Genomic DNA, 23953 nt, shown 5'->3' with positions numbered 1-23953 from the left:
AACTTGTTCCCAGTTTGGACAGAGTCAGGCTGTTTCCCCTGCTTCCAGTCTTTATGCTAAGCTAGATAAACATGATCTCCAGCCTCATACCTCACACAAACAGATGAGATTTATATCAAACTTTTCATCTCACTCTTGGAAAGAAACCAAATTAAGTGTATTTATTAAACTTCTTCATTAAGTGTATTTATTAAAATCTTGTACTATTCCTTTAAAATGTAAATTTGGCGAATGCTGTGCTATCAAATTCATTGAGAAGCCTTTTACCTCTGTCTTAGTTCTAGATATCAAGTAACGAGAGATGCGTCATAAGGTACACCTGATACACCATCATAGGGCATCACTGACAGCTGGCAAGATGAATCCCTGTGTCAGATAATAAAAAGGGGTCAGAGGAAGTAGATGGTAACTGACTAATTTCACTGAGTCCCTTGTTGATTTTGCACATTCATAAATAAACCAGCTATCAATACTTGGTTTAGCAACCTGTGATTAGTGTCTGGGACAGTGCTATGGTTAGGTGAAGCCCCAGTCTCAATTTCTGGCAGGGTCTGGCAGTATTTATAGGCCTCATTTTGTACCCTAAAACCAATCCATGAAGGCCAAATAATGCCAGTAGAGAAACAAAGATGGTTTCTGCTGTAAAATCAAGGAAAAGGTTTTGAGGTTTTAGCATTGAGAATGGCACAATGAATCATATTTATAAATGTAACACGTCTACCAGAAATGATGTCCTCCATTTCAACAACTCTCTGTTACAGTTAGTGACCAGCATAGAGCTTTCTTTCCATCTTTCTAATGTTTCTGCAGTGAAGCATGTGGCAATCACCAAATTATTTATGCTAAATTGCCAGAGCCAAGGAGGTATGAAGTTAAAGTGGAATTGAGAAAACTGGAGAAAAACATTGAATGGTGGCTCGTAAAATTACGAGACAGAGTAATAATTTTAAATAGTGTAATAGAGTTGTGTTTAATTCTAGTAGGTGATCATGCTGCTCTCACCATAATCACATTTATGCATGCACGCAAGGTGGAAAATACTATTTGTAAGTCTATTACGACAGTACTGTACTAACAATCACTGCATGAGCCTAACAACACTGAGCAAGTTTGATATTTGCCTTGAAATCCCTAACAACAAACTATTGGAACTTGCAGGGAAAATGAGCAGAACAACCTGTCCATGGTGCATTGCCATCCCTGTTTAAAACTTTGGAAAAGGTGTGGTAAACTTCAATGTAATGTAACCAAAAAACATGTTTACGGTTTTTAGTGAATGCTCTGCTTTCACTCTCTCTGTGACGAATTGTGCTTAATGTGTAATGTAGCCTAATGTGTTGAGTATTTAAAGGTGGGGTATGCGATTCTAATCCAATACACGTCTTTTTGTCAAATTCAGTGAAGATCTCCTCACGGTATACTAGCTGTCTGTTCAGTGTTTGCGCTGAAAAAACCCTCTGGGGTTTGTACACAGCCCTGGCTCTGTAAATGGGAAACAAACAAAGTGGCTCGGAGCGAGCCACACAACACTATTCCAGCCATGATTTGTGTGTCAGGTAACGTTAAATTACTTGCCCACAGAGATTCAGCTCTATATGGTATCTCATGGTATTTGTTATGGTACTGGATTTCTCCAGAATCACATACCCCACCTTTAAGTGGTTTTATATAAATACCAGTAGCAGCATACTCCATTTTTTGGAGGCTTAAGAGAGTCTGGATATATCTAGATATTGTGGCACTTGCTCATTAAAAAGCCACTCAGGTGTGTCAGAATGATACAAACACTTACTTATGTATCAAAACATCAAAGAAATGTCTGCAAAATTCCATTTAAATTTAACAAAATTTTACAATAAATGTGTTTTTTCAAGAATGTACACTGTTTTAATCTCTTCTATTTCAGGTACAGCTTCATGTCAGCTACAGGGAGAAGTAGCCAGGATTTAAACCCAGACCTGACAGGAGCCAGAAGTGTTAATGAGCATTAAAAAGCTCTTAAAGCGTAATCATCTACATGGACCCTCGCTCTGAGGTAATGCCTATCACATGGCCTCCGTTGGCACCCTCACTCTTCACCACAACCCACTCTCCTCCAGGCCAAGAATCGTGAAACCAGAACTCTTGAATCAACCAGCTCACATTACAATGTTATAGGAGCTTTCATAGACATGCAATATGGTGATAAAAAAAGAAGATGCAGCTATGATATTATTGAATTTAGTACAACAATCTACTCTCAGATATGCTCAGCTGAGATGTAAGAATTCAACTTAACATCAAAGTCATTCACGTTTCACGTTTACGGCTGTTCATCAATCTGTCTTTGTGTGACAATTATTAGGTAGTGTGTCTATTGTATAAATTGGACAATCACATGTTTGTCCATTCACTGGGAAAATGAAAGCAGTTCACAGAAAAAAATGACCCTCCCCACACGCTGCTGAATGAACAGGCTGGGATAGATGTGAATGACAGGTGTGAAGTGGCCAAAATACTCTACACACAACCAAAAACAATAGTCTTTGTGTTCGCTGGAGGAAGACAAACAGGTGACAAAGAGTTTGTGCGTGACACATCAATGTCACATTGAAGGGTTTGGGAAAAGTGGTGGATGTTTGTTTTTCCTTGGATGGACTACTTCTTTCTGGAATTCCACGTAAGAGGGAAAGAAAATGAAAAGTGAATACTCTTGTGTTTTACATTAGCCAACCATCAAAAAGAAGATGACAAAGAAGAATTTCCATCATAATAGTGGATCTTGGTTCTTTTCTTTAATATATGAAATATTCTGTTCGACCCTGTTTCACATGAGGCAGAGATATCAGGCATTTGTAATTATCTGTGAAAGGGAGATTTGGGGTTGCAGGATGGCCTTCAGGTAGTCAGTAAGTTGCTGAGGGTTACTGGTTTAATCCCCTGTAGGTTACTAACAGGCGGTAGTGGGGGTTAAACCAGCAGGTGCTTTGCCATTGAGCAAGGCATCATCTCCCACAAAATACTCCGAGTGCACTGTACCCGAATGGTGTACTCATAATGGTCAGAAAGTTGAGTGTGGAACGCTCGACACTTATCACCCTCAATGGTCTCAATGTGGTTTTTTCACACACTACACTATACTGTTGTCGGATAGCAGCCATCATCATCGTTTTTTGAGTTAATTTAGCAGTCTGTAATGATTTGGTACCACGAACGGTTGCAATTCGCCATTAAAAAGAAGAAGAAGCGGTCAAATGTTGCAATCGTCATTTCCAGCCATGTTCGATTTGAGACAACACTACCCTTTCGAAATTCACGCACTACGCAAGTAAGTGTACACAGTGTACAACATGGAAGTGTACTAACGGAAGTATCCGAATTGAGACACAGGACATGTGTCATGTTAGCTAGCTAGGACCAACAAATGTCTATCAACGTAGTATAGTGAAAGAAAGTCCTAGGAAAGGGAGGCTGAGTGCCACATACAAATTTACCTCTAGTAGTTAAATTACTGTTTAGCTAAACAGTAATTTTACTGGTTTCCAGCAAATTGCTTTATTTTTATATACTGAAAATGTCCATATATAAGCTATCACGGCATTGTGGAAATGAGTTTTCTATCCCCCTGCTGTGCACCCATCCCAGATTGTAAACAGGGAAACTGTCTATACTGTGGCCAACCACACATTCAAACCGCTTTGAAGAAATAAATATGTGTAGGGGTATATATCATTTCAGCGCACATGTACCAAAGTTCTTTTCACTTGTAAAGTATATCAACACCTGCTGGGTGTAACTAATTTTCATCACAACAACAGTTACAGTAACACTAACTCACACTCCCTCTGGGATTTATTAACTTTCAGTGCAAAATTAAACAAGTCTGCTTTTACATAACCACCTCAAAATGGCCATCATAAATGATCCCACATTAACAGACGCTTCTGGTGTGTAACTCTGCTGTAAGAGGAGTCATGTACAGCAAGCACTAGGGGACAAACATCGCTCTGTCCGCTTGATTACAACAAATAAATACTACTGGAAGAGGGATACATCTTCCGTGAGAGTGTATCTGGAGCACAGCACCAGGATGTATTCATGAATTGGAGCAAAGAAACTTGAAATGTAAGTCTCTCCATAAGCAGCAGGGTAGCCATGGTTAGTTACAGAACATTTTCTGACTCACTCATTCAGACTTTATTTTACAGCGCTGACACGCACTCATGACAAGCAGCTAAAATGCTGCCTAATAAATATCGCCTCCGTTTTTATGCCTGCTTTGAGGTAGCCCTAATTAACCAGGCACTACACGCACTCCCCAGTGACATATGTCCCAGCCCAAGCCAAAAATAACACTGCCCTGAAGGAGGACGGCGGACGAAGAAGGAGAAGGCGGGTGCTTTGTTGTGTGTCTAAGTTGCACGCGTTGGTATCTGTGTTACATACTGTGTGTGTGTGTCTCTCTGTGCTGCTTGTGTGAAAAAAAAGTTCCACGGCCACAGTCTCTCAGATTTTCAATTTGAGTGTAGCTGCACATTTGCATTAAGAGTGCAGGTCTGGGTCTCTGGTGGAATCTCCCAGGGGAGTGCTTCAGAGGCTGAGGCCCCGGACGATGAGATGAGCCTGCTTCCATGTGAGCGAGGTTGGGGCACAGCCACCTGTGAGAAGGTTTAGGAGGAGGAGGGAGGAAGGGAAAAGAGAGATGGTGAGAGGAATATATATATATATCATAATAAATAAAATAAAGACAGAGGAGGAAAGAAAAATAATTCATCCGTGTTATATTTGTGAGTTCACCCATACATATGGATGCCTGTCGCTGTGGTTTGCAGAGGTGGAGGTGAAGCTGTGGCAAACTGTGGTCATAGAGGGCAGAGGAGGACTGAGCAGGTCCTATGAACCCAAATGACCGTGCAGTGAGGTGAGGAAACAAGCAACAAGTTATCACAGGGGTTTGTGCACATAAAGAGTGGCGTGTGTGTCTCTACACACCTGTAACAACCTTTCTACTAAATGGTTGTTTGCTCTGCATCCTCTCTTCAATCTCATTGCTCTGCTTTCAGTCACCTCTCACCTTAGTTTTCTTCTTTAAAGAATGTTTGCCTGCTAGACTCACCCTCAATTTTTAACCTTGTGCATCCATCCAATGACAAAAAAACACAAGAAAGTTGTAAATATTCAATATAGTGGCCAATATTCTGCATGGCAAAGCAAATGTACATGTCATACAGTGAAGTAAAGAGAAGTGAACACACAAAGTCAACATCTAACAAAATGAGCATATCTAGGCTCTGGGTAAGTTTTACAATTGTTAAATCTTCATGGTTAAAAATTGTATAATACAAAAAGAAACAATTAACTTGTCAACATTTTTCCATATATGTCTTTTATAATTGTGATCCATGAGGATCAAGATTATGCCAATGATAGCTACCTGCTTTTTGTGGCTTCTGATGGGAAGTCAGCTTCAGTTCAAACCTCTAGTTACTATTAACAATTAATGCATTCATGAAAAGTAGAAATAATTTGATGTTAAAGCTGCATTCATTTATTTGTTTTGGCCACTGGGGCAAAGCAACAAGCTGTAAACACAACACTAACATATTTTCACCTTATTCAGTTGATATGGCGAATGTGTTAGCAAACAGTTGCCTGTTTACCCATCGAGCAATTAGCAACATTAGCATTCATTTAGAGCTGTGATTCTGTTCACCTGGCAAATATAAGTCCAATATTTCCTCCCCTTTTAGCTCTGTTTTGTTCACCACCAACTCCTGAGGGAAATATCTCTATGTCTCTTTAGCTGCTAAATGCTCCACTATTTTCACCACCTAGACGCTAACTTTGTCAGTCTGCTGTTTACCGCTGAGAAGGTAGCATACAGTGGGTTTATCAGAGCATTTTTGCTGAACACAGCTGCCTGCTGGAAACGTGGTTGATGAAAGCGGTGAGACTGAACCAAAACAATAAAGTTGCAGGCTGGAAAACCAAAACAAAGAGCTATGGGTAACTAAGAAGCCAGGCGATAATTCTCTGTTTGTCACAACAAGTAACACTTTTCATATAACAGGTAGACACTTCTTCCATTGTTAGTATAAAAATATAGATTAGTGCACCTTCAACAGTAGCTGTCTTAGAGCTGCTGCTGCTAGCATGTCTTTCATTTAAAAAAATTGTTTTATGTAATTACTGTTTTCAATCAATTTGACAGTAATGACAGAAAACTTTATTGGAAAATGGTTGAAATATAGACTTCATAAATTCAAATGTAGCCAATTCCTCAAACTAATTGTAACTCTGCACTGCTAGATTAATATGGCACTGTGCTATTGAATCCAAACCCAGACACCTACCACTAACCCAAGAGCCAAGAGTTGAAGAGCTGATCCTTTTAATCCAAGAGTGATAATTGGTTGCGTTAAGTCTGGATACAAAAGTGTGGTTTCAAGAAACAGCTGTTTCTTATACATCACCTACCAAAGAAAAAAAAAGAAAATCAACATTTGCACCTATATGTGCCCCTAAATGTTCACTAAGAGCCAAAACTTCAGATCCAAAACATAAACCGCTTTTTTGTAGCCAAGAGCTAATTGATATTTTTCCACAAACAGCATCCAGTAAAGTTCTCTAATGGCCTTAAATCTTAATCACTGCAGTTGCTCTAGACTAGACATGACATCATGGCCACAGGTAGCCCAGTTTGTTCCACGGGTCTTTAATCATCAAGATTGCCATCATAATGGCTGAGTGGGCCACTGGTTCACAAAAGAAGGCCTCTGTGTATGGAGGAGTCAGATAAGGTATGTCTCTGCTGTCTAGAAACAGAAGAGAGGAGAACAGTGTTTCCTTTATTTTGATGATCTCGGATAAGATAAGACTCACAAACTGTTCCATTTATGAATACCTGGAAGTTGCAATAATCACCCAAAATGGAAATTAACATAACAGAATTTCATACAGAAATTAAAATGCTTTCTAAATATGATGCAGTGGAATAGACTAAACAACCACAGATAACTCTCAGATTTTAGACCAAGACAATCACCAGTTATAGATTCAAACCATCACCAATGATCAGACCCCTGCCAAAACACAATCAACTCCCTGTCAACACATTCTCTGCACTCCTTCCTCTTTTCTCTCTCCTCTTCCATTCTCTTCTCCTTATCCCTGCATGTTGGATGCCTCGGTGTCAGCCACACCAGTTATTCCCCTAATCCTAAACAGATTGGCTTCCGCCACAGAAGAAAACCCTCAGTCTGGCCGTCTCCTCGGCGCTTGCTCCACAGAAACCTCATTAATCGGCAGCACATGGCGATAGGTTATGGAATGGATTATGGGCCTTGCGACGTATGTGGTCCGCTGGCTGCTCCAATGGTTACATGTTGGTGTTCAGGGACACACTCCCTAAAGAGGAGACAGAATTGATCGGCGCTGTTCTCACTTTTACAGCCTCCCCGACCAAAGGGGGAGGGGGACAGTTGTCAGTCATTCGTAATAGTTGCTCCCCTCAACAGCGGAGTCAATGGCGTTCTCCCTGATGTGAACACTGCATAGAAACTCATGCGGCGGGCTGAACGTGTAATTATCAAACTTGGAGCTGCTTATTAAGATGAGAAAGAGGACAAGGCGATTGTGTTTCTTTTATTTTTTGTTTCACGGCACAATGGAGTAAGTGGAGGTCTGTGAAATCATGGCGAGGAAGAAGGATCTCAGAGGAGGAGGACAAGAGAGGGAGAGGGAGGGAGCAGAGAGAGAGAGAGAGAGAGAGAGACATGGGAGAATGAGATAAAGGAGAAAGAGACAATCAAACACACGCATACATGAACACGTGTACACACACACACACACACAGTAGTCACAGAACACAATAGTGAGGTAACCACAGTTCTCTTGTTTCTACTGCTGTGCCAGTAGGTGGTATGTGTGAACAAGTGTGTGTGTGTGTGTGTGTGTGTGTGTGTGTGGATGTGTACTTCTTAGGGGGTGGGTGAGGTCTCAGAAACACAGCTGCAAGGCCTGCTCTGCCTCTGTCATTTGTACAGCACTAGTCTGCCAAGGGTGAAAAGTGACCAAAATTATCCAAGAATCCAGGGTGAACAGTGTGTGTGTGTGTATGTTTGTGTGTGTGTGTGTGTGTGTGTGTGTGTGTGTGTAACTTGTGCTATGGATCAGACAGTGTCACTTCATTCATTTGTTTGTTTGTCAACATGATATCTCAGATTTTGGCCTAATATGAGAGAGTGATACTCTCTCATGAAGTACTTTGAGTTGCCAAAACATAACAATAAAAATCTTAATCATGCTGTAGTTATTAGAAGTAACAGTGAACATTTTGCAGATATATTCAGTACGAACATTTAATGCTGGCAGTGAAGAGTTTGCACATACATTCAAAATAAACAATTCCTCATTATGTTGACAAAAAATAAATGGAATTGCGTGTATTTTATTTCTTATTTCTTGTTGCAAGTGATTTACATTTCACGTTTTATGTACAGTGTTGGGCACTAATACATTACTGAGTAATGTGTTACATGAAGGTGATTACTTTTTCAATAAGGATGTAATGCATGTAAGGGATTACAATTTGAGATTCATTGAATCATTACAGTTTCATCAAATCTCCATTAATTCGACATTTACGGAGGTCAGTTTATTTGCTGTCTCAACAGGGACTGAATGTGAGGTTGATGTTAAAGGTGCCCTGTAGAGTTTTTGACCACTAGTAGCGCTATGGAGTCATGTTTTTACGAGTAGTCCCCGTTTCTCAGAATCAGAATCAGAAATACTTTATTGATCCCCGAGGGGAAACTCTTTCGTTACTGCTGCTCACTATCACATCAATGTACACAGGAATAGAAGTACTAAGCAAATCAAAATATAATACACTATAATACAGGTAAGATAAATTAAGTACACAGTGGATATAAAATATAAAAGCTAAAGTAAGTGTAAAGTACAAAAGTGGACTTACAGATTGATAAGTATGGTACGATATAATACAATGTAATAATATAAGTAATAAGTAGTAGGGCAATAATGAGTACTGTCAAGTTAAGTGTAGCAGATTAATCAGATTATTAGATGGTGGATATTGCACAGCAGTAATAGAAATATGAATAAATATCAATAAATAGGGAATTATTTCAAGTATTGCAGTGATGTTAATGATCCAATGTCCAGTTTGGTGACTTAGTTTGTACCGTAATACCCTCAAACTGCAAGCTGGCTACTTAAATTCACAATGTCTACATATGTTAAATACAGAAGATACGATGTGTGGGTGTGGAGAATTTGGACATGGACTTTGGAGTTAGGATATTTAAAGGCATCTCCAATGGAGCAGCCTACCTTTACTTTTGCTGTTGAGTAATTTGTAAAGTAATGTATTTACTTTTTAAATGAGTAAGAAGTAACATTTACAAGTAACTTGCCCAACACTGCTCACGTACATTTAGTTAAGAATTATATTTCATTGAATTGGTGTGTAGACTTGGTGCCAGGCATTCACTTGCTGTATGTGCAAGCGTGACTGGCCATTATGTCTAAGTGTGTGTGTGTGTGTAGGCCTAGGTCTGCGCATGTAAGGCTGTGAACAATGGGACTGGTTCATAGACGCCACTGCAAGCGGCCCAAGGCCAGAAGGACATCGGCTCAACAACAGCTCATACAGACGACTCCCTGGCTTCTCGCCCATTATCTTCCCCCAACCAGCCAGCCAGAACTACTCTATGTTCTCTGGCCTTTTACAAAGGCTAATGAATAGACTCAGTAGCAAAACTTAAGGATGATCACAAAGATATCACCATGCTCATAGTTTAAAAATGACAGCCTACCCTGCAAGTGAAAATACTTGATGTGATAAACCCCTCTTTGCAGATGATAGCCCACTTTTATTTTAAATTAACGCACTCCTCTGGCCCACTCAAAGAAAGATGAACAGGTCAATATTTGACAGATGAACATGCAAAGTTGTTTGCAGCCTTTATGCCCTTTAGTGTCAAGTAATCAGACACGATTCAAGCTGCTGCTTTTAAATTTCATATGATTTTATTACTATCCAGAATCAGCTCAAATTTTATTTCATTAAAGCTAGGGGCTAACCTCTTCACACTGCTGCTGTGTACAGCGTGCAGTGTTACTGGTGATATTACCAGGTATGTGGAGCTTTTTAATGCTTATTATTTTGAGCTGTGGATGTTCACATAATGGAAGAGAAGAGGTGTTTCACTGAACAGGTCAACTCAAAGTTACATCATTCTAAACTCTTTAGCATCTCTTCACAGAGTTAAAAAGTGTGCACTTTATTACATGAGAGGATTTTTGGGAAACTACTGTAAAACACCTGCATGCTCATGGTTGTGTTTGTGTGTGATGGGCAAATTGATTCTGCAACCTAATAAAAGAAACTGCAACAATAAATATCAACATATATGGTATTTCAGGGGTTAGTAACTGATGTCAAATGTTTAGTCGACAGCTACAGAACAAGTATGTTGATGTTGATTAATTGACTCATTCTGGATCAAAAGACCAGGTTATCCTCTCCAACCATCTTTTTAGGCAGGTGGGTGAGTCCCATTAACTTTGATAATAATTAACTACAATCTTACTTTGAAATTACACAATTTGAACTTTTAGGAAAATCTTTTTCTTCTGCAATGATGGTGGAAAGGATCCAGTGCAACCCTGAGCTGCCCTCTGTTTTCCCTTTGCGTATGTCGAGATCTGAGAACCTCCCACACAATCCCAGACTGCCTTGCTCTTGATCAAAGGTACAGTGTGTTATTAAGAGAGTCTGAAACTATGATAAAGGGGCTCCTGTTACAATTAGTGGGAAGTTGTAAGTTTTGCAACACTACCCCTCCCCCGTCCTCATCTTGTAGACGCGTTGATCGGACGATTGTGGACATGAGAGCACCGGCTCTGACCTCTGTTTGACAGTAATGATCGCGCCTTGACCTCAGGCTGTTTTGTCTAAGTGATGATGACCCTGCATGTATTTTGTTGAGACATGACTAAGATCTAGGGCAGATGCTTAGGTGATATGATATACAACACACCATTTGTAATGTCTAGTCACTGGATGGTTAAACAGTTAGAGAGATGATAAGAGTTGCACTAACCCTAACCCATGTTGATCGATTACAGTGTGTTCCCCTCTCTAAACTTTACCTCTGTGGACTGTTGTACTCTTTAAAACAGCAGCTGCAGTTCAAATCTCATATCCCAGTATGCATGCATGGGAACTTGTCCTTTTTCCCCTGCAGTCCCCCCTCCTTGTATTCCCCCATCCACTTCCTGCTATCTCCAGGGCCAATCTAAAGCTGCGCTATTACCAGTCCTGTACTCGGTGTGTTGGCGGCCGATTTAGAACATCAACACCATCAATCAACCCGCCAATGGGGCCAACCAGCTGGCTGAACCGTCCTGTCCCACTGCCGGACAATTTGTCATCCTAAGAGGCCAAGTTGCGTTCATGTAACTACACCCAAACCTTTCTCCTCTCTGTCTCTCCCCTTGCTAAAAACCTCTTTTGATGACTTTTTGACTCGCCCTTTCAACTACTTCCTTGAAGCCTCGGCATCTCAACTCACAACAGCCTCTTTACCAAAAGCGTTATAATTGTTTTCTTTCTGTCCCTCCACATGAGGATAATTAAACACTTATAGACATCCATGGGACAAGACTCACTTTGGTTTCTCTTGACTGATGGTTTTGTTTCTGTTCGCAAGGGAGTAGCAGCCTGTTTTATTCACTGTTTTGGCCATTACGTTTGCTGGAAAAAATATGCTGTGCATTGGCCATTACAAATGTTTCCCCTTTTGCTTTATGTGGTTCGCTGAGGTGGGTCATTGTCCACCAAAATATATGGCCAACAAATAAACAAACAAATAAACATGCAATGGAGAAACCATGAGTCATTGTTCTATAAAACATTGGATATGGCTATCCTGCTCACATAAACTACGCAAATATTTAATTTTATCCATGCTTCCTGTATACTTGAGTGATAATAATAGGGTGAAACAGACTTTATATGTCCATAAAAGTCATAGACACGGTCAATAAAAAGGAAGGCTTTTCCCAAACTAATAAAATAGGAGCAAGATTTATCTTCTAAATTCATGTCATCAACTAATATGCAAATTAAATTAAATTACTGTTCCTTATTTGGTAAATTCTAATTAGAAATCAGAATTATTGCAGCTATACATGACAAGTGGCTTTTATAAATTCTCTGTAACAATGTCATAGATTCCTCATCACCCCATAGCTCATAACACATACACTTGCAGACACACACACTTCCCGTCTTAATTGCTCAGTGTTCACTGCTTTGCTTTATTTCTTGGTCGCTCTCCCTCTCTGGGCCAGCTGAGAGGCCCCTGGGGGCACTGTGGGGGCCTTAGAGTTGTCCAAACACCACAAATGAAGGTCTGGGGAAGTTCCTTGCTCTTTTGTCTCTGCCGTCACTGCCAGGGAAACAAGTGCAGCACAGTGCACAGACTTGGGAGTGTGTCTGCTGGGGTCATGATATGGCTGCTCAGCGGTCCCTCGCAGTCACGCTACCATTTTTCCCCTTAGTTCCCCACTGCCCTGACCAGCCAGACAGCCGGCCCCAGCTGCACAACTGGCTGCCCTTTACCAGTTCAATTAGCCAAGGTCACCAACAATCAACCAGTGATGATGCACATCTGTATGTCTGTGTGTGCTGGCAGGAAGGTATACAGCAGCATGCCTCCTCTGAATTCTTTGAATATAATGGTATGTATGTCCCACTACACGCATACTTTTACACACAAAGTGATTGTATGCACATATACACACAAAAAAATCATGTTGTTGCCGTCTGCAGAAGGCGAGAGCTGTGTTAAATTTAGATGATCAACTTTCAAGTGTGTGCAAGGGATTAACAAGAGTCTGCAGCAAATCACAGCCGACACTTCCAAATTTCGGAGTGAAAATGATTTCTGCTAAACAGAACCATACACCAAAGTTGGGCAGCTTGCTACATGGTCGCACGCAACTTTATTTGCCTGTAAATAATTTTCCAACATCCCATTCAAGAATTGGAGCGTTTGATTTCAGTTTTATGAGAGCATGTTTTACAAATGCTACACAGGCCAAGAGAAACTGTACCTGGCAGTTACACTGAAAAAGACTTTCCTCACCTTCTCTCGGTATTAATGAGCCCAGAAACAGCTCAGAGTCAAAGCCAAAATAGATTACATACAGCATGAGGCATTGGCCAAACATATTGCATGACAAACATTGGTGCAAATGCTGCTAAAAAGATGCTGAACTGGATTCCATCACATTAAACAGAGACTGTTTATAACAATTAATGTTTAAAAATATTTCTGTCAAAATGATTAATTAAAAATCCAAGTAGAAAATTTAAAGCAACATTATAAAAAAACATTGGGGAATGTGATATTTTTGCATTTAATCACATACAGTTGCAGCTTGTGTGGCGTGCTTTGGATACCTGGAAGAAGAATGCGTTTAGGGGCATGGGGGAGCGATTGGGGTGAAATTATAACAAGCATAAATTGGACCCTTGGCATTGGCCTTTCTTTGAAAAGTCTTAATGACAAATCACCACTTTCTCTTTCACCTCCTAGTGTTTCATCTGGACTCTACCCAGGGTGCTCTGCTCCGAATCCTGAGTGCCACATCATTGGCTGAGCCGCTTAAGCCTCTCCCATGGCTATTCTCAAGAAAACATTTTTGGTTTTATGCCTGCCTCCATTTCTGTGCTAAACTGACTCTTACCACTGGCTTTTACCGCAATTTGAAAATGCAGTCTGGCAAAGTATGTGGGAACTGTGGAGTTTTGTTGTGGTGCAAGGACTGATTCTGTGTCATTAATGCCCCTTGCACTAAATCTAGCTTGATAAATCATACATGTCTCTAACCAAACTATTTGTTCCTTCTCTAAATTTGGAATGTGTGAATGAGAACCAAAGTGAGGAAAGATTACAATTATTCTGTATATGTGGAGTATATTGTAGCCTCTCTGCTTGATTTAAGATGTTTATTTTCTCTTTTTCTCCCAGAAACTTGTAAAATTGACAATGAACAGACACACTGTGCATCTTTGTTTAAAAATTCATTGAAGGAGAAGAAACAATTAAAAAACAGTAATGACTTTACCAAAGGGGGGCAGTTCAATGCCTACTCTTGCATACTTTCCTCTATGTTTTATCATTAACTTCCCCAATACAAATAACAACACCTGTGAAGAGGGTAAAGTTAACAAGGACTGAAAATGCTTAATTAAAAATCCAGACTTCAATTGTCCTATCTTGTGGACAAAGTTGGATTGTTAACATGCAAATTCTAAAAACAGAGGATGGTTTCCTGGTTGTTTTGATAAAGTGCTAATAATAACATCTTTTTACCTGACCAGGCTGAACAAACACACAACCCTTGACCTTAGTGCAGAAGAGAGGATTGTGTCCCACTGACAACATGAAAACACAGTCAGACCTTGACTGATGGCTGAGGGATGCCAAAGCTAAATCCAAGCCCAGGTGACCACCAGCGGTCCTTGTCTGCAGTCTCGTCTTGAGGGTCTAACTACTTAATAAGTGGCTGTCCCAGGTTTCCTGGACATAGTCCAGACCCACAGAGGCCCCCTTCGAACGGACGCCCAAAAGCATAAGGAGGGCTTCATTTATCAATCAGACCAATCACAGACTTTTCCGGGGCTAGGGACAGCCACATGTTGGGGATTAAGCGCATGGAATTCAGTACAACCAAATTGTGGAGAGTTAGTCAGTTAGAGATTATAGCAAATCAACAATGAAAAGAGTTGGATTACACTACAGTTGCAGCTGGATCGATGTGCTGTGGGTATCACCTATCTAAATTCAAGACGTTTTAAAATGAAGCTGCCACTGCGGCTACAAATGACAATATAAGATAATGCTAAAATGCTTAGCTATTGTAAGCATTATGACCTTATAAAGAAATGTTTACATCAAATTTTAGCCACCATAAGCTACTGGTCATACCAGACCAAGTACGGCTGTAACAATAAAACCTCTGAGTGTATTGAATTGAGCAAGGGTGCGTTTCATTGCTTATGAAGACAGCTTTTCATTTGTATGAGGAAGAATGAGTTATTTCTTCTCTCAAAAGTTACATAGTCTGGCTTTAAGCATCTATAGGCCTGTATGCAGACTGATATATATGGCAGCACAAATCCAAACTCATTTGCAGTTTAAGATGATCAAACATGTGCAGATGGACTGTAATCCAGGAATGCAGGTTCCTCACGCCACGTCCACAGCATTGCAACTCAAATGCCTAAGTGGTGTGACATAACTGCATTACGAATAAGGTTCATCTGAAAGCTTGGAGTAGATAATTATTGTTACCCAGCCAGCCGGCACACGAGCCGCGAGCTGTGCAACTGATTTAGAAGCAGAGAGAGAGAGAGATGAGCCGTCACCGTCACCTCTGGCATGTTTTGTCACTCCTGCTCATTTCCATCTCTGCACACAGATGACAAATGAGGCTCTGACAGGTGTCAGAGAAGAGCAGAGCAGGTCTTGTCACTCATTCACTGAGCTCCCCCCCCCTTTGTGCAACACACACACTTTGATATACCATGACTATAACTAGAGAGAGAGAGGTGTATCTGTTTGCTGTTTCTGTGTGATAGATAGAGAGAAAGAAAAAGACTAGGGAGAGAAAATGGAAGAAAAGAGATACATGAGTGATGATAGATGCAACAAACAATATGTAATATTCCTCTTAAAATATCAAGCAGACACAAAAATTGAAGGAGTAGCCTGTATAAACTCTGGATAAGGGAAGATGCATTTGTTTGGCCCACTGGGAGAGAGCTAAAGACATTTTAAAGCAAAAAGGTTAGAAATCCAGGTAGCCAGTACTTCTCCATGGACATGTGACATGTGTCATCTCTCACAAAGCCCTTTTGTGGCACTGATCTTGGCACACGTCACAGCACAATACGCGCGCTTCAGGCCTAAATTAGCAAAGGCTCAATAAGTGTGAAGGAGAAAGAATATGTATCATTTTGCCATTAAATTATTTTATTTTTCTAACAAAAACATTGTTTTAAGTGAAATTATGAAACATCACAGAGCTCTGTAATTTGAATACACCTGTATATACGGTGTCATATTTTATGTCTGTGAGTTCCACTACTTAATCTATCTGGAATTTATTTGCAGCAGTCAATGAAATATGTGTCAATTCACCATGCACCATTGCCAAAGAAATTAACAATGATTTTACTCAGAGGACAGCTTAAGCTAATGACTTAGTGTCAGCATGAGGATAGACTTAGCAGATAATGGGTACTTCCAATAAGAGTGCTTTTCACAGAGGGGGTTGTCACCTATGGTAAGAGTGTGTGAGTGCTTTTCACATACTGTATAGGTCCATGGTATTGGACCATGGACACAGAGGTAGTGCACTATTAGCGCACATTACTGGAAATAAATTAGCATGTAATGTTATGATTTTATTAAATTATATTTTGGAGGTCTAAAAGTACAACTGCTGTAATTGTGATTAAAAGTGTTTTGAGTGGCAGGATTATCATGCATTTATGCAAAGAAATTTAAAATCTAAAATGGTTTACAAAGCCTATGAGGGGAATTTGTACCACCTAAGTGTTGGTAACAATATTGTGTTGGAAAATAACTGTTGTTATTGTTGTAACTATATGTTCATTCCAACCCTATAGACTAGTATAGCTCCACCAATAGAGGTGTCATTGTTCCTCAACTCTAGATTTCAACTAGAGGCTCAAGCAAAATGGAGCTAGACCCCCCATATTTCATTTCTCCCTCGCTGATAGCATTTATCAGCAGTGTCCTGATAAAAACAAAATATGCAACTTAAGCCCGAGCAGGGCTAAGCCGCCGAGGTGGACAGGATTACCTGGAGGCTAGCCGGGACAGGCATCAGATTGTACTGTCATAAAGGGCCATTAGCCTCTTGGCAAACTGTACCTCAAGCCCAAGATGACAGAGCTTTTCAAGACGGACAGGGGGGAAAATATGAAACATAAATTCGTCATGACAGACATCTCAATGAACGAGACCCCCAGAAAAATGGCTCTGTAAACTAAAACAAAAAGATTCTTTCTTTTTTCATTTTTATGTTCATTTGACTCCTATGGGAGTTCCATTGATTGCATTACCAAGTTTCTGCATGAAATAATCAATATCCACTGTTCTGTACTGGATGTAAGTATTTATATGAAAAGAGAGACTGGGTTTCCACACAACAAACAATGGAGTAGACTTACTGACTGGCTGGGATTAAATTTAATACAGGATCTTGACAGACATATCCTGGAAGCACATCGCTCTCTCTGCAGATTTCCTAGGAGCAAAGCTTACATGTTTTTTCTTGGATTTACCTCATTAATTGGCTAGTTAAGTCCCCTTAATCCATGATAATCACTTTCTTGTGTGTCTCAGGGCATTTCTTTAAACTCATATATCCCATTACTTTCTTGTCTTAATACTTTTACAGCTTTGACAGCAAAATTAAGCTCAAACACAATTGAACTTTCTAAGGTATGCACACGCTCAGTTTTGAGTGGCACCATAGGAAGCCTCCATTTTGAGGCAGGGAAAATGACAATGCAAAGTATAATTGTTGGGAGGGGGCGTCTAGACAAAGTGTCCGCAGGTACAGCAAGTATACGGCTGGACGAGACAGCAGATAGTCTGTCTTCCTATGTCACTTTCTCTGACATGTGGAAGAAGAGGTCTTGTCTGTTATCTTTGGGAGGTGATCTGGATTATTTGGTGACACACACACACACACACACACATTTCTCTCCTCTTAAATCTCCACCCATTTCCATCCATCCACATCTCACTGTCTCACCTCTAGGCCATATCATGAGATTGACCTGTGATAAAGAGCCAGGCAGTAGTGGTGGTTGGTGGTGGGGTTGCGGGATTGGGGGGGCAGACCATCCATCCTTTCCCAGAGGGCTTTGTGAGAGGACAGAAATGTGATGCTGCTACTTAGACACTAGTTATGGTGGAGTCTGTCTCGGTGGCCATGTTGTATCTCCCTTCTATGACCCCCCCCCCCCTCCTATTTTACCCCAGCAGAGACTCCAGGCGCCAGGCGCGGTGTAACTGCAGTCTCAGGTATGCTGGGCGGACATTGCAGCCACTTCCCAGGGCTTCACCTGCACCTGAGACTGAGTGACGCGGGCACCAGAAGCAGCTGTACTTCAGGGACGGAAGCTCAAAGCAAGACAGACTATCATTCAGAAATCAAATACTCTAACTGAAGATATGAATGAAATTGCCTCTTCAGTTGTCATTTTATAGCTTACAGCCTAATTAAATTTGATTGCCCCCATCAGTTCAATAGTCTCTTTAAAAACGGACATACAGTAGTGACAAATTTAATCTGCTGTCAGGAATATTGTTAGTCAGGCCCTGAGAGCAGCTAATAACTGAAGAGCTATGTATATTGCAGCTATTTTGATAATCGATTAATCATCCAAGCAAAAATGTTAAAGGTTTGTTTATTCCAGCTTCTCAATTGTAAGGATTTGCTCCTTTTCTTTGTCTTATGTGACAGTAAACTGAATATCTTTAATCTTTGGACCGTTGGTAGGACAACACAAGACATTTAAAGACATCACCTTGGGCTTTAGGAATTGTTTTTATAGGTATTTTTCAATATATTTAGACATTTTATGAATCAAACAATTGATTAGTTAATCGAGAAAATTATCTGCAGATTAATCGGTGATGAAAATAATCGTTAGTTGCAGCCTTAAAAGGATCAATAAGCATGAATGTTACTAAATGTGTTCTCGTTTGTTTAAAATGTTTTTTAATGCCTAAAACCTGTAGTTTTAAGCATGCATTTCTACATCTAACTGGAATGAGGCTATTTAAAGACAGTGGCATTTACGTCCTGCACTTTCTCTCCATGTCTCTTGTTCCTCTTTCCTCTGAATGTTGTGGCATTGTCATGTGTAAAGGCTTAGAATGATTACAAAATAATTTGAAAATAGAATAAGTACGTTGAGCCTAAGTTGAGGTTTGCTCCATCTGTCAACATATGACAGCTGCAGAGCAATTTTCATTGTGGTACAAGTGGTTTTGTGGTAAATGTGCGCTCTCATTTATCTAAAATACATCCTAAGCTGTGGCTGCCGCTTCATTATTTGAGCAGGCCACATGGGTTACAATGTGCATTTGTTCCTAAATGAAAAATCTTTGCTGAAATTTGACTGACTTGTGTGCATATGTTTTGAAGAAAGAGGACTGCACAAGGCTTTTGTGGTGGTGTGGGAGAGAGAGAAACATACAGGGAGAAATTCAGAGGGCCAGAGAGAGTTTTCTGTTTTCCCAAATATTTGCAAGTATTTTCTAAGCTTTTCTCTACCCTTTTTATGTCGAACCACTGTTATTGAAAACCGTCCATGCTGTAAACAGAAGCAAGCAAACAGATGCGTTACAGTAGCCCAAGCAATATCTGCAAGGCACTAAGTTCATTTTAAAGTTCTCATCAAAACAAATTCATCTAAAAGTCTTTTATGCTCTTTACATCTTTAATTAGGGTGCCACGCTGTTAGACTTTTACAATAAAATGATGAAACTATAGGGTTTGGAACCAGTCCGTTGAGATTTGTGCATGTTGAATTTACCCAGAATGATCAGCAACTCAATTATGTAAGAAATATTCGCTTTCACCCAATAAACCACAAGACACAACAAAATATCAACTACATCAATCTGCACATTAGTACCCACTTTGCTACTGATAAAACTCCAAATGTGTAACTGTGTGAACACAGTGAAAAATATTTTTTTCCTTTTCTAAATTACAAAATTCTTATTACTGAATTATTCTGAATTATTTATTATTATATATGGACAGCATACAACATGCACCTATCAAAATTTCAAAATCTTTTCTTGTCACATCTACAGTATGACAAGCCAGTAAAACTGTATTGGTGATATCAGTTGGGCTACTGGATGCCCAGGACTATTTTCCAGTTAAATAAAAATCACATACTTGTAGTCCTAAATATCAAAGACTGGAAATGCGTTCACACTTGAGAGTCACTTTGTCTTTTGGACATGGAACTGTAAAAGTCAGTAACATAGGGCAGCTTTTATAACTTGAAAATTGTATCAAAAGTTTTGATACTTATAGAAGATTTATATCCCATGCTAAATTTGAAGAAAATTGTTCATGTATTAATCTCAAATAGGTTAGACTACTGTAATGCCCTCTTTGAAAACCTTACTATTTTATCAAGCTTATGACTAGTATGTGTGTGTGTGTGTGTGTGTGTGTGTGTGTGTGTGTGTGTGTGTGTGTGTGTGTGTGTGAGAGAGAGAGAGAGAGAGAGAGTGTGTGTGTCTGTGTGTGCTGTGTCAATGCCGTCTGAATGGTGAATGTGTTGGGGTTTTATTTACTGCCCCTGGGTGACTGCCCATGCATATTAATGTAAAGCACATTGAGTTTACTTAATTGCCATACCTTGCTTTTCTGTAAGGCGTTGAGACCGCTGTGCTTTCCTGCGCAGTTAGCGCAAACTCTACCCGCTCGAACAGCTTCAGCGTCCCACAATCCTGCGCATAGACTGTATAAAGAGCCCTTCATTAACAAACACCAACAGAGCGGCGGCTCAGCTAACATGTCAGACAAGAAACAGACCGTGGACCTGGGTTTATTGGAGGAGGATGATGAGTTCGAAGAATTCCCAGCTGAGGGTAGATAATATAGATAATAGCTGAAGTCCTACTGTTCCTGTTTTCTTTTTACTGACTATCGGTAACGGTTACGTTTTTTTCCGGTGCTGGGCCCTGTAACAGTGACTCAGCTAGCCTAGCCATATTAGCGTTAGCTAGCGAACTTGCTGGTAACATACCACGCTCATTTAGTTAACTAACTTACCTAATTTAGTATAGTCGAGCCATGGAGCTCTCTCTTTTAATGTCACAGTGATTGTGCTTTTATTATTTCACATGTAACGTTACTTATGATGTTAGCGTGTGTGCTGTACCTCCCTTGCTAACGTTTGCTTGCTAGATAGCTAACCTAACATTAATGCGAGCCGAGAAGCTAAAATGTTAGCCGTTCAGGTAAACAGTAAGCTACAGCTAAGTGGACGTTTACACAGTCAGTAGCACCTACGGTGTTTGTATTTTAACGTTTCTTTTTGTCTAACAGATTGAATCAAAGCTGCTGATAGAGGATTTGTCTTTGTTTTCTAATGTTCGTGAACTTCCACGGTTTAATTCCTAGATTGGACGGGGCTGGATGAAGATGAAGATGCTCATGTTTGGGAAGACAACTGGGATGATGACAATGTAGAGGATGATTTCTCAAATCAACTGAGGTAATCTGAACATTCAACGTAATTCACTATGTTTAGCTACACTTCCTCTTATAGGCTGTCAGTGTGTCTAGTACAGCAGGTCAAAGAAGGAAGATGCTGGGCACAGTTGGATTGGTTTATTTTCATAAATGCTGTGACTAATAGGGCACTAAGTTATTGACGTCATTCTTGATGTTCACTAATTTTCTTACACTTGATGCCACACTTGCAGGCCAAATCCTCTTGCACACAGCTCTTTGATTAATAACTGGACCCAACATGTATCCACAGATTACTACATCCTTTAGTGACACACAGACCCACCTTTCCTCCAGTAATTTGCACTACAGTAATGGAATGACAAGATATCGACCGTTGAAAGATTTCCACATTTCGCTGTGTGATTAGTGACTTTGGATTCTAATTAACTTTTAACTATTTTTGTTGACTTGTATGCACTGGGAAGTATTACTGTAAAACCAAGGGGAAATGGTTGAAGTTACTTATCTAAATTTTATTTAAATGTGTATTATCAAGAAATTAAATACAAGTGAGTAAACAAAATATGCCCACATATATGTAATTGCAGTTCATATTGAAACAAAATTCTACAGATTAAGTTGTTTTAAACAGAAGTAGACATTCTGACAGGACAAGTTACAAGTGCGTTCCTGATTTGTTGAACAGCAGCAAAACTATAGTTTTAGACATGTCTCATTTTAATATTTTAAAAAAAGTTCTTGAAATACATTCCAAATGAAACAGGAAACTGAAAATCCTAAGCATAGTTTATAGTGTCTTTTAAAGATTTAGAGGTTTTCGCTATTATACAGTTTGAATTGTAGGTCAAGAACTTGCAACACCAAAATGCCTTTTAGGAATCTACTTATTGCAGATTGCTCTTTGATCAATATTAATGCATCTTGCAATTTGGAAATTGCAGGAAACCAATAGGTTGCATTTTTTTCCTCTAGTTCCTCTTCAACGGCTTAGGTTGTTGTTAATGGCACTGGGCCGTTGTGTTTTTCACTTATATCGTATCTGAAAATTGTACTGAAAACACCTTGAAAACACAAAAAATAAGGAAGACAAACACCTACCATAACTATCTTTTACTTTAATAGTGTTAACCTTGTAGTATAGTAGTACATTACCCATCAAAGTTATCATTATAAGATCCATCATGCTTTCAAGGCTTACTCTCACTTATTGAATAATCAATAACTGTTATTAGATAAGTGGCTGGTCTGTTTTTTTTTATTTTTTTATGAGTACACTTTAGACAGTAATATGCTATTGTTTTATTTAGGCCAATTATGATAGCCGTACTATTAAGTTGTTTCTTAAAGATATGATTATTGTTAAAGGGCACAGCTGCCATATGTATATGTAATCATCAAATCCATAGCTGCACGCATTATGCAATATTTATGTATTTTTTTCACTCCCATCTCTTAATGGTTCTCACAATCAATAGCGGAGGGTACTTATACCTCAACCACCCACCTGTAATCATCTCTACTGACTTGATCTTTCTATTTTCCTTTTCCTTCCTGCAGGGCTGAGCTGGAAAAACATGGTTACAAGATGGAGACGTCATAGCGGCTGACAAAGCCTTTCATTATTCGATGACATTGGATATGGACATTTATATTTGAATATGGTTGACCTCACACCACCGGAAGAGAGATTTGAGGATGTTAATTTGTTTCTTTTTTTGTAAGAAATATTGATGGAAGTAAAGTGTCCGGAGAAAACAGTTTCTTTGAGTGTTTTTACTGTGCAACTATTCTGCAAATGTTTAGACAATGGCATTTATAGATGATAAGCTTGCTGTTGTTTACACACTACATTTGAGTTTATTTGACCTTTTTTGTATGTTGTCCAGGTTAATAATATTTAATCCGATGTACAGACTTGTCCTGGTCAAGTAACCTAAAAAAACTGGTGTGCATTTCTTTAGTAGTATAGTAACATTACTGAAATTGAGCAAGATATATTGGTAAATGAATACATCATAATTGCCTTCATACCCCCAATTCATGCGGAATAATCAATAACTAAATTTGACTGATGCTCATTACCAGAAATGTAGCCCTGTGTCCTTCCGTTTCACCTAGTCCTTGGACTGCTCTTATTGATACATAAACTAAATCCATCTTTGCAGTTATTAGTTTTTATATGGAAAATGACTCAGGGTTTGGCTGAAATATCTACAAATTACAGTCTTAAGAGCTGTTGATCTCCTCAGAAAAACAGCTGCCAAGTCAACTCCATCTACCTGTAATGGACAGCTTGTTATTGCCCTCTGACTCATTGTGCATTTATTTTGGACTACATGAATTTTACACGATATTACTCAAGTTCAAGTGCTCAACAGAGATATTCGCAATCATTTTGTAGCAACCGTACTTTTATGTAAGGCTCTGTTTATTGAAACTGTCAAAGTGATGTCTGCATGAGAGAGGAAGAGAGGAAAAGGTGTACACGGGGGAAACAGATATGTACATAAGATGTGCGTAGTGAATGTACACACGATGCAAGTGTGTTTGTGGTGCATGCTACACACATACAGAGGCAGTTTCTCTGCACTGTGCTGTATAACAG

At 39.6% G+C, this 23953-nt stretch overlaps 1 long non-coding RNA gene across 1 annotated transcript; it reads left to right on the top strand.

The window, feature by feature from the left end:
- Positions 1–20580: 20580 nt before the first annotated feature.
- On the top strand, positions 20581–23105 carry LOC122864506. The gene is made up of 3 exons (XR_006375240.1): positions 20581–20738; positions 21274–21367; positions 22906–23105. It is a non-coding gene; the product is annotated as an uncharacterized LOC122864506 (long non-coding RNA).
- The last annotated feature ends 848 nt before the right edge of the window (positions 23106–23953 follow it).

The sequence above is a fragment of the Siniperca chuatsi genome, linkage group LG17 (assembly GCF_020085105.1).
Source record: "Siniperca chuatsi isolate FFG_IHB_CAS linkage group LG17, ASM2008510v1, whole genome shotgun sequence".
Lineage (NCBI taxonomy): Eukaryota > Metazoa > Chordata > Actinopteri > Centrarchiformes > Sinipercidae > Siniperca > Siniperca chuatsi.
This window is presented reverse-complemented; position numbering and strand designations above follow the sequence as displayed.